Here is a 13,879-nt window from a genome sequence, read left to right as displayed (position 1 = left end):
AGGGGAACAGAGTGGGGGGTAGAGTAGACTGTATGTATGGCAGGGGAACAGAGTGGGGGGTAGAGTAGACTGTATGTATGACAGGGGAACAGAGTGAGGGGTAGAGTAGACTGTAGGTATGACAGGGGAAGAGAGTGAGGTGTAGAGTAGATTGTAGGTATGACAGGGGAACAGAGTGAGAGGTAGAGTAGACTGTTGGTATGACAGGGGAACAGAGTGAGGGGTAGAGTAGACTGTAGGTATGACAGGGGAACAGAGTGAGAGGTAGAGTAGACTGTAGGTATGACAGGGGAACAGAGTGAGGGGTAGAGTAGACTGTAGGTATGAAAGGGAAACAGAGTGAGGGGTAGAGTAGACTGTAGGTATGACAGGGGAACAGAGTGAGGTGTAGAGTAGTATGAAAGGGGAACAGAGTGAGATTTAGAGTAGACTGTATGTATGACAGGGAAACAGAGTGAGAGGTAGAGTAGACTGTAGGTATGACAGGGGAACAGAGTGAGGGGTAGAGTAGACTGTTGGTATGACAAGGGAACAGAGTGAGGGGTAGAGTAGACTGTAGGTATGACAGGGAAACAGAGTGAGAGGTAGAGTAGTATGAAAGGGGAACAGAGTGAGATTTAGAGTAGACTGTATGTATGACAGGGGAACAGAGTGAGGTGTAGAGTAGTATGAAAGGGGAACAGAGTGAGATTTAGAGTAGACTGTATGTATGACAGGGAAACAGAGTGAGAGGTAGAGTAGACTGTAGGTATGACAGGGGAACAGAGTGAGGGGTAGAGTAGACTGTAGGTATGACAGGGAACAGAGTGAGGGGTAGAGTAGACTGTAGGTATGACAGGGAAACAGAGTGGGAGGTAGAGTAGACTGTAGGTATGACAGGGAAACAGAGTGAGAGGTAGAGTAGTATGAAAGGGGAACAGAGTGAGATTTAGAGTAGACTGTATGTATGACAGGGAAACAGAGTGAGAGGTAGAGTAGACTGTAGGTATGACAGGGGAACAGAGTGAGGGGTAGAGTAGACTGTTGGTATGACAGGGGAACAGAGTGAGGGGTAGAGTAGACTGTAGGTATGACAGGGAAACAGAGTGAGGTGTAGAGTAGACTGTATGTATGGCAGGGGAACAGAGTGAGGGGTAGAGTAGACTGTAGGTATGACAGGGGAACAGAGTGAGGGGTAGAGTAGACTGTAGGTATGACAGGTAAACAGAGTGAGATTTAGAGTAGACTGTAGGCATGACAGGGAAACAGAGTGAGGGGTAGAGTAGACTGTAGGTATGACAGGGGAACAGAGTGAGGGGGAGAGTAGACTGTAGGTATGACAGGTAAACAGAGTGGGGGGTAGAGTAGACTGTAGGTATGACAGGAGAACAGAGTGAGGGGTAGAGTAGACTGTATGTATGACAGGGGAACAGAGTGAGGGGGAGAGTAGACTGTAGGTATGACAGGTAAACAGAGTGGGGGGTAGAGTAGACTGTAGGTATGACAGGGAAACAGAGTGAGCTGTAGAGTAGACTGTATGTATGGCAGGGGAACAGAGTGGGGGGTAGAGTAGACTGTATGTATGACAGGGGAACAGAGTGAGAGGTAGAGTAGACTGTAGGTATGACAGGGAAACAGAGTGAGGGGTAGAGTAGACTGTAGGTATGACAGGGGAACAGAGTGAGAGGTAGAGTAGACTGTAGGTATGACAGGTAAACAGAGTGAAAGGTAGAGTAGACTGTAGGTATGACAGGGAAACAGAGTGAGGGGTAGAGTAGACTGTAGGTATGACAGGGGAACAGAGTGAGAGGTAGAGTAGACTGTAGGTATGACAGGTAAACAGAGTGAGAGGTAGAGTAGACTGCAGGTATGACAGGGAAACAGAGTGAGAGGTAGAGTAGACTGTATGTATGGCAGGGGAACAGAGTGGGGGGTAGAGTAGACTGTATGTATGACAGGGGAACAGAGTGAGGGATAGAGTAGACTGTAGGTATGACAGGGGAACAGAGTGAGGGGTAGAGTAGACTGTAGGTATGACAGGTAAACAGAGTGAGGGGTAGAGTAGACTGTAGGTATGACAGGTAAACAGAGTGAGAGGTAGAGTAGACTATAGGTATGACAGGTAAACAGAGTGAGAGGCAGAGTAGACTGTAAGTATGACAGGGGGACAGAGTGAGGGGTAGAGTAGACTGTATGTATGACAGGGGAACAGAGTGAGAGGTAGAGTAGACTGTAGGTATGACAGGGAAACAGAGTGAGGGGTAGAGTAGACTGTAGGTATGACAGGGGAACAGAGTGAGGGGTAGACTAGACTGTATGTATGACAGGGAAACAGAGTGAGAGGTAGAGTAGACTGTAGGTATGACAGGGGAACAGAGTGAGGGGTAGAGTAGACTGTAGGTATGACAGGGGAACAGAGTGAGGGGTAGAGTAGACTGTAGGTATGACAGGGAAACAGAGTGAGAGGTAGAGTAGACTGTATGTATGACAGGGGAACAGAGTGAGGGGAAGAGTAGACTGTAGGTATGACAGGTAAACAGAGTGAGGGGTAGAGTAGACTGTAGGTATGACAGGTAAACAGAGTGAGAGGTAGAGTAGACTACAGGTATGACAGGTAAACAGAGTGAGAGGCAGAGTAGACTGTAAGTATGACAGGGGGACAGAGTGAGGGGTAGACTAGACTGTATGTATGACAGGGAAACAGAGTGAGAGGTAGAGTAGACTGTAGGTATGACAGGGAAACAGAGTGAGGTGTAGAGTAGACTGTATGTATGGCAGGGGAACAGAGTGGGGGGTAGAGTAGACTGTATGTATGACAGGGGAACAGAGTGAGGGGTAGAGTAGACTGTAGGTATGACAGGGGAACAGAGTGAGGGGTAGAGTAGACTGTAGGTATGACAGGTAAACAGAGTGAGATTTAGAGTAGACTGTAGGCATGACAGGGAAACAGAGTGAGGGGTAGAGTAGACTGTAGGTATGACAGGGGAACAGAGTGAGGGGAGAGTAGACTGTAGGTATGACAGGTAAACAGAGTGGGGGTAGAGTAGACTGTAGGTATGACAGGGAAACAGAGTGAGCTGTAGAGTAGACTGTATGTATGGCAGGGGAACAGAGTGGGGGGTAGAGTAGACTGTATGTATGACAGGGGAACAGAGTGAGAGGTAGAGTAGACTGTAGGTATGACAGGGAAACAGAGTGAGGGGTAGAGTAGACTGTAGGTATGACAGGGGAACAGAGTGAGAGGTAGAGTAGACTGTAGGTATGACAGGTAAACAGAGTGAAAGGTAGAGTAGACTGTAGGTATGACAGGGAAACAGAGTGAGGGGTAGAGTAGACTGTAGGTATGACAGGGGAACAGAGTGAGAGGTAGAGTAGACTGTAGGTATGACAGGTAAACAGAGTGAGAGGTAGAGTAGACTGTAGGTATGACAGGGAAACAGAGTGAGAGGTAGAGTAGACTGTATGTATGGCAGGGGAACAGAGTGGGGGGTAGAGTAGACTGTAGGTATGACAGGTAAACAGAGTGAGGGGTAGAGTAGACTGTAGGTATGACAGGTAAACAGAGTGAGAGGTAGAGTAGACTATAGGTATGACAGGTAAACAGAGTGAGAGGCAGAGTAGACTGTAAGTATGACAGGGGGACAGAGTGAGGGGTAGACTAGACTGTATGTATGACAGGGAAACAGAGTGAGAGGTAGAGTAGACTGTAGGTATGACAGGGAAACAGAGTGAGGTGTAGAGTAGACTGTATGTATGGCAGGGGAACAGAGTGGGGGGTAGAGTAGACTGTATGTATGACAGGGGAACAGAGTGAGGGGTAGAGTAGACTGTAGGTATGACAGGGGAACAGAGTGAGGGTAGAGTAGACTGTAGGTATGACAGGTAAACAGAGTGAGATTTAGAGTAGACTGTAGGCATGACAGGGAAACAGAGTGAGGGGTAGAGTAGACTGTAGGTATGACAGGGGAACAGAGTGAGGGGAGAGTAGACTGTAGGTATGACAGGTAAACAGAGTGGGGGTAGAGTAGACTGTAGGTATGACAGGAAACAGAGTGAGCTGTAGAGTAGACTGTATGTATGGCAGGGGAACAGAGTGGGGGTAGAGTAGACTGTATGTATGACAGGGGAACAGAGTGAGGGTAGAGTAGACTGTAGGTATGACAGGGAAACAGAGTGAGGTGTAGAGTAGACTGTAGGTATGACAGGGGAACAGAGTGAGAGGTAGAGTAGACTGTAGGTATGACAGGTAAACAGAGTGAAAAGGTAGAGTAGACTGTAGGTATGACAGGGAAACAGAGTGAGGGGTAGAGTAGACTGTAGGTATGACAGGGAACAGAGTGAGAGGTAGAGTAGACTGTAGGTATGACAGGTAAACAGAGTGAGAGGTAGAGTAGACTGTAGGTATGACAGGGAAACAGAGTGAGAGGTAGAGTAGACTGTATGTATGGCAGGGGAACAGAGTGGGGGGTAGAGTAGACTGTAGGTATGACAGGGGAACAGAGTGAGGGGTAGAGTAGACTGTAGGTATGACAGGTAAACAGAGTGAGGGGTAGAGTAGACTGTAGGTATGACAGGTAAACAGAGTGAGGGGTAGAGTAGACTGTAGGTATGACAGGTAAACAGAGTGAGGGGTAGAGTAGACTGTAGGTATGACAGGTAAACAGAGTGAGAGGTAGAGTAGACTATAGGTATGACAGGTAAACAGAGTGAGAGGCAGAGTAGACTGTAAGTATGACAGGGGACAGAGTGAGGGGTAGACTAGACTGTATGTATGACAGGAAACAGAGTGAGAGGTAGAGTAGACTGTAGGTATGACAGGGGAACAGAGTGAGGGGTAGAGTAGACTGTAGGTATGACAGGGGAACAGAGTGAGGGGTAGAGTAGACTGTAGGTATGACAGGGAAACAGAGTGAGAGGTAGAGTAGACTGTATGTATGACAGGGGAACAGAGTGAGGGGAGAGTAGACTGTAGGTATGACAGGTAAACAGAGTGAGGGGTAGAGTAGACTGTAGGTATGACAGGTAAACAGAGTGAGAGGCAGAGTAGACTGTAAGTATGACAGGGGACAGAGTGAGGGGGTAGACTAGACTGTAAGTATGACAGGGGAACAGAATGAGGGGGGAGAGTAGACTGTAGGTATGACAGGTAAACAGAGTGAGGGGTAGAGTAGACTGTAGGTATGACAGGTAAACAGAGTGAGAGGCAGAGTAGACTGTAAGTATGACAGGGAACAGAGTGAGGGGTAGACTAGACTGTATGTATGACAGGAAACAGAGTGAGAGGTAGAGTAGACTGTAGGTATGACAGGAAACAGAGTGAGGTGTAGAGTAGACTGTATGTATGGCAGGGGAACAGAGTGGGGTAGAGTAGACTGTATGTATGACAGGGAACAGAGTGAGGGGTAGAGTAGACTGTAGGTATGACAGGGGAACAGAGTGAGGGGTAGAGTAGACTGTAGGTATGACAGGTAAACAGAGTGAGATTTAGAGTAGACTGTAGGCATGACAGGGAAACAGAGTGAGGGGTAGAGTAGACTGTAGGTATGACAGGGGAACAGAGTGAGGGGAGAGTAGACTGTAGGTATGACAGGTAAACAGAGTGGGGGTAGAGTAGACTGTAGGTATGACAGGGAAACAGAGTGAGCTGTAGAGTAGACTGTATGTATGGCAGGGGAACAGAGTGGGGGGTAGAGTAGACTGTATGTATGACAGGGGAACAGAGTGAGAGGTAGAGTAGACTGTAGGTATGACAGGGAAACAGAGTGAGGGGTAGAGTAGACTGTAGGTATGACAGGGGAACAGAGTGAGAGGTAGAGTAGACTGTAGGTGTGACAGGTAAACAGAGTGAAAGGTAGAGTAGACTGTAGGTATGACAGGGAAACAGAGTGAGGGGTAGAGTAGACTGTAGGTATGACAGGGGAACAGAGTGAGAGGTAGAGTAGACTGTAGGTATGACAGGTAAACAGAGTGAGAGGTAGAGTAGACTGTAGGTATGACAGGGAAACAGAGTGAGAGGTAGAGTAGACTGTATGTATGGCAGGGGAACAGAGTGGGGGGTAGAGTAGACTGTAGGTATGACAGGTAAACAGAGTGAGGGGTAGAGTAGACTGTAGGTATGACAGGTAAACAGAGTGAGAGGTAGAGTAGACTGTAGGTATGACAGGAAACAGAGTGAGGGGTAGAGTAGACTGTAGGTATGACAGGGGAACAGAGTGAGAGGTAGAGTAGACTGTAGGTATGACAGGTAAACAGAGTGAAAGGTAGAGTAGACTGTAGGTATGACAGGAAACAGAGTGAGGGGTAGAGTAGACTGTAGGTATGACAGGGGAACAGAGTGAGAGGTAGAGTAGACTGTAGGTATGACAGGTAAACAGAGTGAGAGGTAGAGTAGACTGTAGGTATGACAGGGAAACAGAGTGAGAGGTAGAGTAGACTGTATGTATGGCAGGGGAACAGAGTGGGGGGTAGAGTAGACTGTAGGTATGACAGGGGAACAGAGTGAGGGGTAGAGTAGACTGTAGGTATGACAGGTAAACAGAGTGAGGGGTAGAGTAGACTGTAGGTATGACAGGTAAACAGAGTGAGGGGTAGAGTAGACTGTAGGTATGACAGGTAAACAGAGTGAGGGGTAGAGTAGACTGTAGGTATGACAGGTAAACAGAGTGAGAGGTAGAGTAGACTATAGGTATGACAGGTAAACAGAGTGAGAGGCAGAGTAGACTGTAAGTATGACAGGGGGACAGAGTGAGGGGTAGACTAGACTGTATGTATGACAGGGAAACAGAGTGAGAGGTAGAGTAGACTGTAGGTATGACAGGGGAACAGAGTGAGGGGTAGAGTAGACTGTAGGTATGACAGGGGAACAGAGTGAGGGGTAGAGTAGACTGTAGGTATGACAGGGAAACAGAGTGAGAGGTAGAGTAGACTGTATGTATGACAGGGGAACAGAGTGAGGGGGAGAGTAGACTGTAGGTATGACAGGTAAACAGAGTGAGGGGTAGAGTAGACTGTAGGTATGACAGGTAAACAGAGTGAGAGGCAGAGTAGACTGTAAGTATGACAGGGGGACAGAGTGAGGGGTAGACTAGACTGTAAGTATGACAGGGGAACAGAGTGAGGGGGAGAGTAGACTGTAGGTATGACAGGTAAACAGAGTGAGGGGTAGAGTAGACTGTAGGTATGACAGGTAAACAGAGTGAGAGGCAGAGTAGACTGTAAGTATGACAGGGGGACAGAGTGAGGGGTAGACTAGACTGTATGTATGACAGGGAAACAGAGTGAGAGGTAGAGTAGACTGTAGGTATGACAGGGAAACAGAGTGAGGTGTAGAGTAGACTGTATGTATGGCAGGGGAACAGAGTGGGGGTAGAGTAGACTGTATGTATGACAGGGGAACAGAGTGAGGGGTAGAGTAGACTGTAGGTATGACAGGGAACAGAGTGAGGGGTAGAGTAGACTGTAGGTATGACAGGTAAACAGAGTGAGATTTAGAGTAGACTGTAGGCATGACAGGGAAACAGAGTGAGGGGTAGAGTAGACTGTAGGTATGACAGGGGAACAGAGTGAGGGGGAGAGTAGACTGTAGGTATGACAGGTAAACAGAGTGGGGGGTAGAGTAGACTGTAGGTATGACAGGGAAACAGAGTGAGCTGTAGAGTAGACTGTATGTATGGCAGGGGAACAGAGTGGGGGGTAGAGTAGACTGTATGTATGACAGGGGAACAGAGTGAGAGGTAGAGTAGACTGTAGGTATGACAGGGAAACAGAGTGAGGGGTAGAGTAGACTGTAGGTATGACAGGGGAACAGAGTGAGAGGTAGAGTAGACTGTAGGTATGACAGGTAAACAGAGTGAAAGGTAGAGTAGACTGTAGGTATGACAGGGAAACAGAGTGAGGGGTAGAGTAGACTGTAGGTATGACAGGGGAACAGAGTGAGAGGTAGAGTAGACTGTAGGTATGACAGGTAAACAGAGTGAGAGGTAGAGTAGACTGTAGGTATGACAGGAAACAGAGTGAGAGGTAGAGTAGACTGTATGTATGGCAGGGGAACAGAGTGGGGGTAGAGTAGACTGTAGGTATGACAGGTAAACAGAGTGAGGGGTAGAGTAGACTGTAGGTATGACAGGTAAACAGAGTGAGAGGTAGAGTAGACTATAGGTATGACAGGTAAACAGAGTGAGAGGCAGAGTAGACTGTAAGTATGACAGGGGGACAGAGTGAGGGGTAGACTAGACTGTATGTATGACAGGGAAACAGAGTGAGAGGTAGAGTAGACTGTAGGTATGACAGGGAAACAGAGTGAGGTGTAGAGTAGACTGTATGTATGGCAGGGGAACAGAGTGGGGGGTAGAGTAGACTGTATGTATGACAGGGGAACAGAGTGAGGGGTAGAGTAGACTGTAGGTATGACAGGGGAACAGAGTGAGGGGTAGAGTAGACTGTAGGTATGACAGGTAAACAGAGTGAGATTTAGAGTAGACTGTAGGCATGACAGGGAAACAGAGTGAGGGGTAGAGTAGACTGTAGGTATGACAGGGGAACAGAGTGAGGGGAGAGTAGACTGTAGGTATGACAGGTAAACAGAGTGGGGGGTAGAGTAGACTGTAGGTATGACAGGGAAACAGAGTGAGCTGTAGAGTAGACTGTATGTATGGCAGGGGAACAGAGTGGGGGGTAGAGTAGACTGTATGTATGACAGGGGAACAGAGTGAGAGGTAGAGTAGACTGTAGGTATGACAGGGAAACAGAGTGAGGGGTAGAGTAGACTGTAGGTATGACAGGGGAACAGAGTGAGAGGTAGAGTAGACTGTAGGTATGACAGGTAAACAGAGTGAAAGGTAGAGTAGACTGTAGGTATGACAGGGAAACAGAGTGAGGGGTAGAGTAGACTGTAGGTATGACAGGGAACAGAGTGAGAGGTAGAGTAGACTGTAGGTATGACAGGTAAACAGAGTGAGAGGTAGAGTAGACTGTAGGTATGACAGGGAAACAGAGTGAGAGGTAGAGTAGACTGTATGTATGGCAGGGGAACAGAGTGGGGGGTAGAGTAGACTGTAGGTATGACAGGGGAACAGAGTGAGGGGTAGAGTAGACTGTAGGTATGACAGGTAAACAGAGTGAGGGGTAGAGTAGACTGTAGGTATGACAGGTAAACAGAGTGAGGGGTAGAGTAGACTGTAGGTATGACAGGTAAACAGAGTGAGGGGTAGAGTAGACTGTAGGTATGACAGGTAAACAGAGTGAGAGGTAGAGTAGACTATAGGTATGACAGGTAAACAGAGTGAGAGGCAGAGTAGACTGTAAGTATGACAGGGGGACAGAGTGAGGGGTAGACTAGACTGTATGTATGACAGGGAAACAGAGTGAGAGGTAGAGTAGACTGTAGGTATGACAGGGGAACAGAGTGAGGGGTAGAGTAGACTGTAGGTATGACAGGGGAACAGAGTGAGGGGTAGAGTAGACTGTAGGTATGACAGGTAAACAGAGTGAGGGGTAGAGTAGACTGTAGGTATGACAGGTAAACAGAGTGAGGGGTAGAGTAGACTGTAGGTATGACAGGTAAACAGAGTGAGGGGTAGAGTAGACTGTAGGTATGACAGGTAAACAGAGTGAGAGGTAGAGTAGACTATAGGTATGACAGGTAAACAGAGTGAGAGGCAGAGTAGACTGTAAGTATGACAGGGGGACAGAGTGAGGGGTAGACTAGACTGTATGTATGACAGGGAAACAGAGTGAGAGGTAGAGTAGACTGTAGGTATGACAGGGGAACAGAGTGAGGGGTAGAGTAGACTGTAGGTATGACAGGGGAACAGAGTGAGGGGTAGAGTAGACTGTAGGTATGACAGGGAAACAGAGTGAGAGGTAGAGTAGACTGTATGTATGACAGGGGAACAGAGTGAGGGGAGAGTAGACTGTAGGTATGACAGGTAAACAGAGTGAGGGGTAGAGTAGACTGTAGGTATGACAGGTAAACAGAGTGAGAGGCAGAGTAGACTGTAAGTATGACAGGGGGACAGAGTGAGGGGTAGACTAGACTGTAAGTATGACAGGGGAACAGAGTGAGGGGGAGAGTAGACTGTAGGTATGACAGGTAAACAGAGTGAGGGGTAGAGTAGACTGTAGGTATGACAGGTAAACAGAGTGAGAGGCAGAGTAGACTGTAAGTATGACAGGGGGACAGAGTGAGGGGTAGACTAGACTGTATGTATGACAGGGAAACAGAGTGAGAGGTAGAGTAGACTGTAGGTATGACAGGGAAACAGAGTGAGGTGTAGAGTAGACTGTATGTATGGCAGGGGAACAGAGTGGGGGGTAGAGTAGACTGTATGTATGACAGGGGAACAGAGTGAGGGGTAGAGTAGACTGTAGGTATGACAGGGGAACAGAGTGAGGGGTAGAGTAGACTGTAGGTATGACAGGTAAACAGAGTGAGATTTAGAGTAGACTGTAGGCATGACAGGAAACAGAGTGAGGGGTAGAGTAGACTGTAGGTATGACAGGGGAACAGAGTGAGGGGAGAGTAGACTGTAGGTATGACAGGTAAACAGAGTGGGGGTAGAGTAGACTGTAGGTATGACAGGGAAACAGAGTGAGCTGTAGAGTAGACTGTATGTATGGCAGGGGAACAGAGTGGGGGTAGAGTAGACTGTATGTATGACAGGGAACAGAGTGAGAGGTAGAGTAGACTGTTGGTATGACAGGGAAACAGAGTGAGAGGTAGAGTAGACTGTAGGTATGACAGGGGAACAGAGTGAGAGGTAGAGTAGACTGTTGGTATGACAGGGAAACAGAGTGAAAGGTAGAGTAGACTGTAGGTATGACAGGGGAACAGAGTGAGAGGTAGAGTAGACTGTAGGTATGACAGGGAAACAGAGTGAAAGGTAGAGTAGACTGTAGGTATGACAGGGGAACAGAGTGAGAGGTAGAGTAGACTGTAGGTATGACAGGGGAACAGAGTGAGAGGTAGAGTAGACTGTATGTATGGCAGGGGAACAGAGTGGGGTAGAGTAGACTGTAGGTATGACAGGTAAACAGAGTGAGGGGTAGAGTAGACTGTAGGTATGACAGGTAAACAGAGTGAGAGGTAGAGTAGACTATAGGTATGACAGGTAAACAGAGTGAGAGGCAGAGTAGACTGTAAGTATGACAGGGGGACAGAGTGAGGGGTAGACTAGACTGTATGTATGACAGGGAAACAGAGTGAGAGGTAGAGTAGACTGTAGGTATGACAGGGAAACAGAGTGAGGTGTAGAGTAGACTGTATGTATGGCAGGGGAACAGAGTGGGGGGTAGAGTAGACTGTATGTATGACAGGGGAACAGAGTGAGGGGTAGAGTAGACTGTAGGTATGACAGGGGAACAGAGTGAGGGGTAGAGTAGACTGTAGGTATGACAGGTAAACAGAGTGAGATTTAGAGTAGACTGTAGGCATGACAGGGAAACAGAGTGAGGGGTAGAGTAGACTGTAGGTATGACAGGGGAACAGAGTGAGGGGGAGAGTAGACTGTAGGTATGACAGGTAAACAGAGTGGGGGGTAGAGTAGACTGTAGGTATGACAGGGAAACAGAGTGAGCTGTAGAGTAGACTGTATGTATGGCAGGGGAACAGAGTGGGGGGTAGAGTAGACTGTATGTATGACAGGGGAACAGAGTGAGAGGTAGAGTAGACTGTAGGTATGACAGGGAAACAGAGTGAGGGGTAGAGTAGACTGTAGGTATGACAGGGGAACAGAGTGAGAGGTAGAGTAGACTGTAGGTATGACAGGTAAACAGAGTGAAAGGTAGAGTAGACTGTAGGTATGACAGGGAAACAGAGTGAGGGGTAGAGTAGACTGTAGGTATGACAGGGAAACAGAGTGAGGTGTAGAGTAGACTGTATGTATGGCAGGGGAACAGAGTGAGGGGTAGAGTAGACTGTAGGTATGACAGGGGAACAGAGTGAGGGGTAGAGTAGACTGTAGGTATGACAGGGGAACAGAGTGAGGGGTAGAGTAGACTGTAGGTATGACAGGTAAACAGAGTGAGATTTAGAGTAGACTGTAGGCATGACAGGGAAACAGAGTGAGGGGTAGAGTAGACTGTAGGTATGACAGGGGAACAGAGTGAGGGGTAGAGTAGACTGTAGGTATGACAGGTAAACAGAGTGGGGGGTAGAGTAGACTGTAGGTATGACAGGGAAACAGAGTGAGCTGTAGAGTAGACTGTATGTATGGCAGGGGAACAGAGTGGGGGGTAGAGTAGACTGTATGTATGACAGGGGAACAGAGTGAGAGGTAGAGTAGACTGTAGGTATGACAGGGAAACAGAGTGAGGGGTAGAGTAGACTGTAGGTATGACAGGGGAACAGAGTGAGAGGTAGAGTAGACTGTAGGTATGACAGGGGAACAGAGTGAGGGGTAGAGTAGACTGTAGGTATGACAGGGGAACAGAGTGAGGGGTAGAGTAGACTGTAGGTATGACAGGTAAACAGAGTGAGATTTAGAGTAGACTGTAGGCATGACAGGGAAACAGAGTGAGGGGTAGAGTAGACTGTAGGTATGACAGGGGAACAGAGTGAGGGGGAGAGTAGACTGTAGGTATGACAGGTAAACAGAGTGGGGGTAGAGTAGACTGTAGGTATGACAGGGAAACAGAGTGAGCTGTAGAGTAGACTGTATGTATGGCAGGGGAACAGAGTGGGGGTAGAGTAGACTGTATGTATGACAGGGGAACAGAGTGAGAGGTAGAGTAGACTGTAGGTATGACAGGAAACAGAGTGAGGGGTAGAGTAGACTGTAGGTATGACAGGGGAACAGAGTGAGAGGTAGAGTAGACTGTAGGTATGACAGGTAAACAGAGTGAAAGGTAGAGTAGACTGTAGGTATGACAGGAAACAGAGTGAGGGGTAGAGTAGACTGTAGGTATGACAGGGGAACAGAGTGAGAGGTAGAGTAGACTGTAGGTATGACAGGTAAACAGAGTGAGAGGTAGAGTAGACTGTAGGTATGACAGGGAAACAGAGTGAGAGGTAGAGTAGACTGTATGTATGGCAGGGGAACAGAGTGGGGGGTAGAGTAGACTGTAGGTATGACAGGTAAACAGAGTGAGGGGTAGAGTAGACTGTAGGTATGACAGGTAAACAGAGTGAGAGGTAGAGTAGACTATAGGTATGACAGGTAAACAGAGTGAGAGGCAGAGTAGACTGTAAGTATGACAGGGGGACAGAGTGAGGGGTAGACTAGACTGTATGTATGACAGGGAAACAGAGTGAGAGGTAGAGTAGACTGTAGGTATGACAGGGAAACAGAGTGAGGTGTAGAGTAGACTGTATGTATGGCAGGGGAACAGAGTGGGGGGTAGAGTAGACTGTATGTATGACAGGGGAACAGAGTGAGGGGTAGAGTAGACTGTAGGTATGACAGGGGAACAGAGTGAGGGGTAGAGTAGACTGTAGGTATGACAGGTAAACAGAGTGAGATTTAGAGTAGACTGTAGGCATGACAGGGAAACAGAGTGAGGGGTAGAGTAGACTGTAGGTATGACAGGGGAACAGAGTGAGGGGAGAGTAGACTGTAGGTATGACAGGTAAACAGAGTGGGGTAGAGTAGACTGTAGGTATGACAGGGAAACAGAGTGAGCTGTAGAGTAGACTGTATGTATGGCAGGGGAACAGAGTGGGGGGTAGAGTAGACTGTATGTATGACAGGGGAACAGAGTGAGAGGTAGAGTAGACTGTAGGTATGACAGGGAAACAGAGTGAGGGGTAGAGTAGACTGTAGGTATGACAGGGGAACAGAGTGAGAGGTAGAGTAGACTGTAGGTATGACAGGTAAACAGAGTGAAAGGTAGAGTAGACTGTAGGTATGACAGGGAAACAGAGTGAGGGGTAGAGTAGACTGTAGGTATGACAGGGAAACAGAGT

The 13,879-nt window shown here is 47.8% G+C and overlaps 1 long non-coding RNA gene across 3 annotated transcripts; it reads left to right on the top strand.

The window, feature by feature from the left end:
- The first annotated feature begins 1,126 nt into the window (after positions 1 to 1,126).
- On the top strand, positions 1,127 to 13,512 carry LOC127915038 (uncharacterized). 3 transcript variants are annotated; one of them, XR_008089993.1, is made up of 3 exons: positions 1,127 to 1,354; positions 8,587 to 8,873; positions 12,879 to 13,512. It is a non-coding gene; the product is annotated as an uncharacterized LOC127915038 (long non-coding RNA). The 3 variants fall into 3 exon arrangements; XR_008089994.1 differs by lacking the exons at positions 8,587 to 8,873; positions 12,879 to 13,512 and adding exons at positions 1,478 to 1,830; positions 8,939 to 9,076; XR_008089995.1 differs by lacking the exons at positions 8,587 to 8,873; positions 12,879 to 13,512 and adding exons at positions 1,478 to 1,830; positions 4,365 to 4,502.
- Positions 13,513 to 13,879: the final 367 nt, after the last annotated feature.

This window comes from Oncorhynchus keta, chromosome 34 (assembly GCF_023373465.1).
Source record: "Oncorhynchus keta strain PuntledgeMale-10-30-2019 chromosome 34, Oket_V2, whole genome shotgun sequence".
NCBI lineage: Eukaryota > Metazoa > Chordata > Actinopteri > Salmoniformes > Salmonidae > Oncorhynchus > Oncorhynchus keta.
This window is presented reverse-complemented; position numbering and strand designations above follow the sequence as displayed.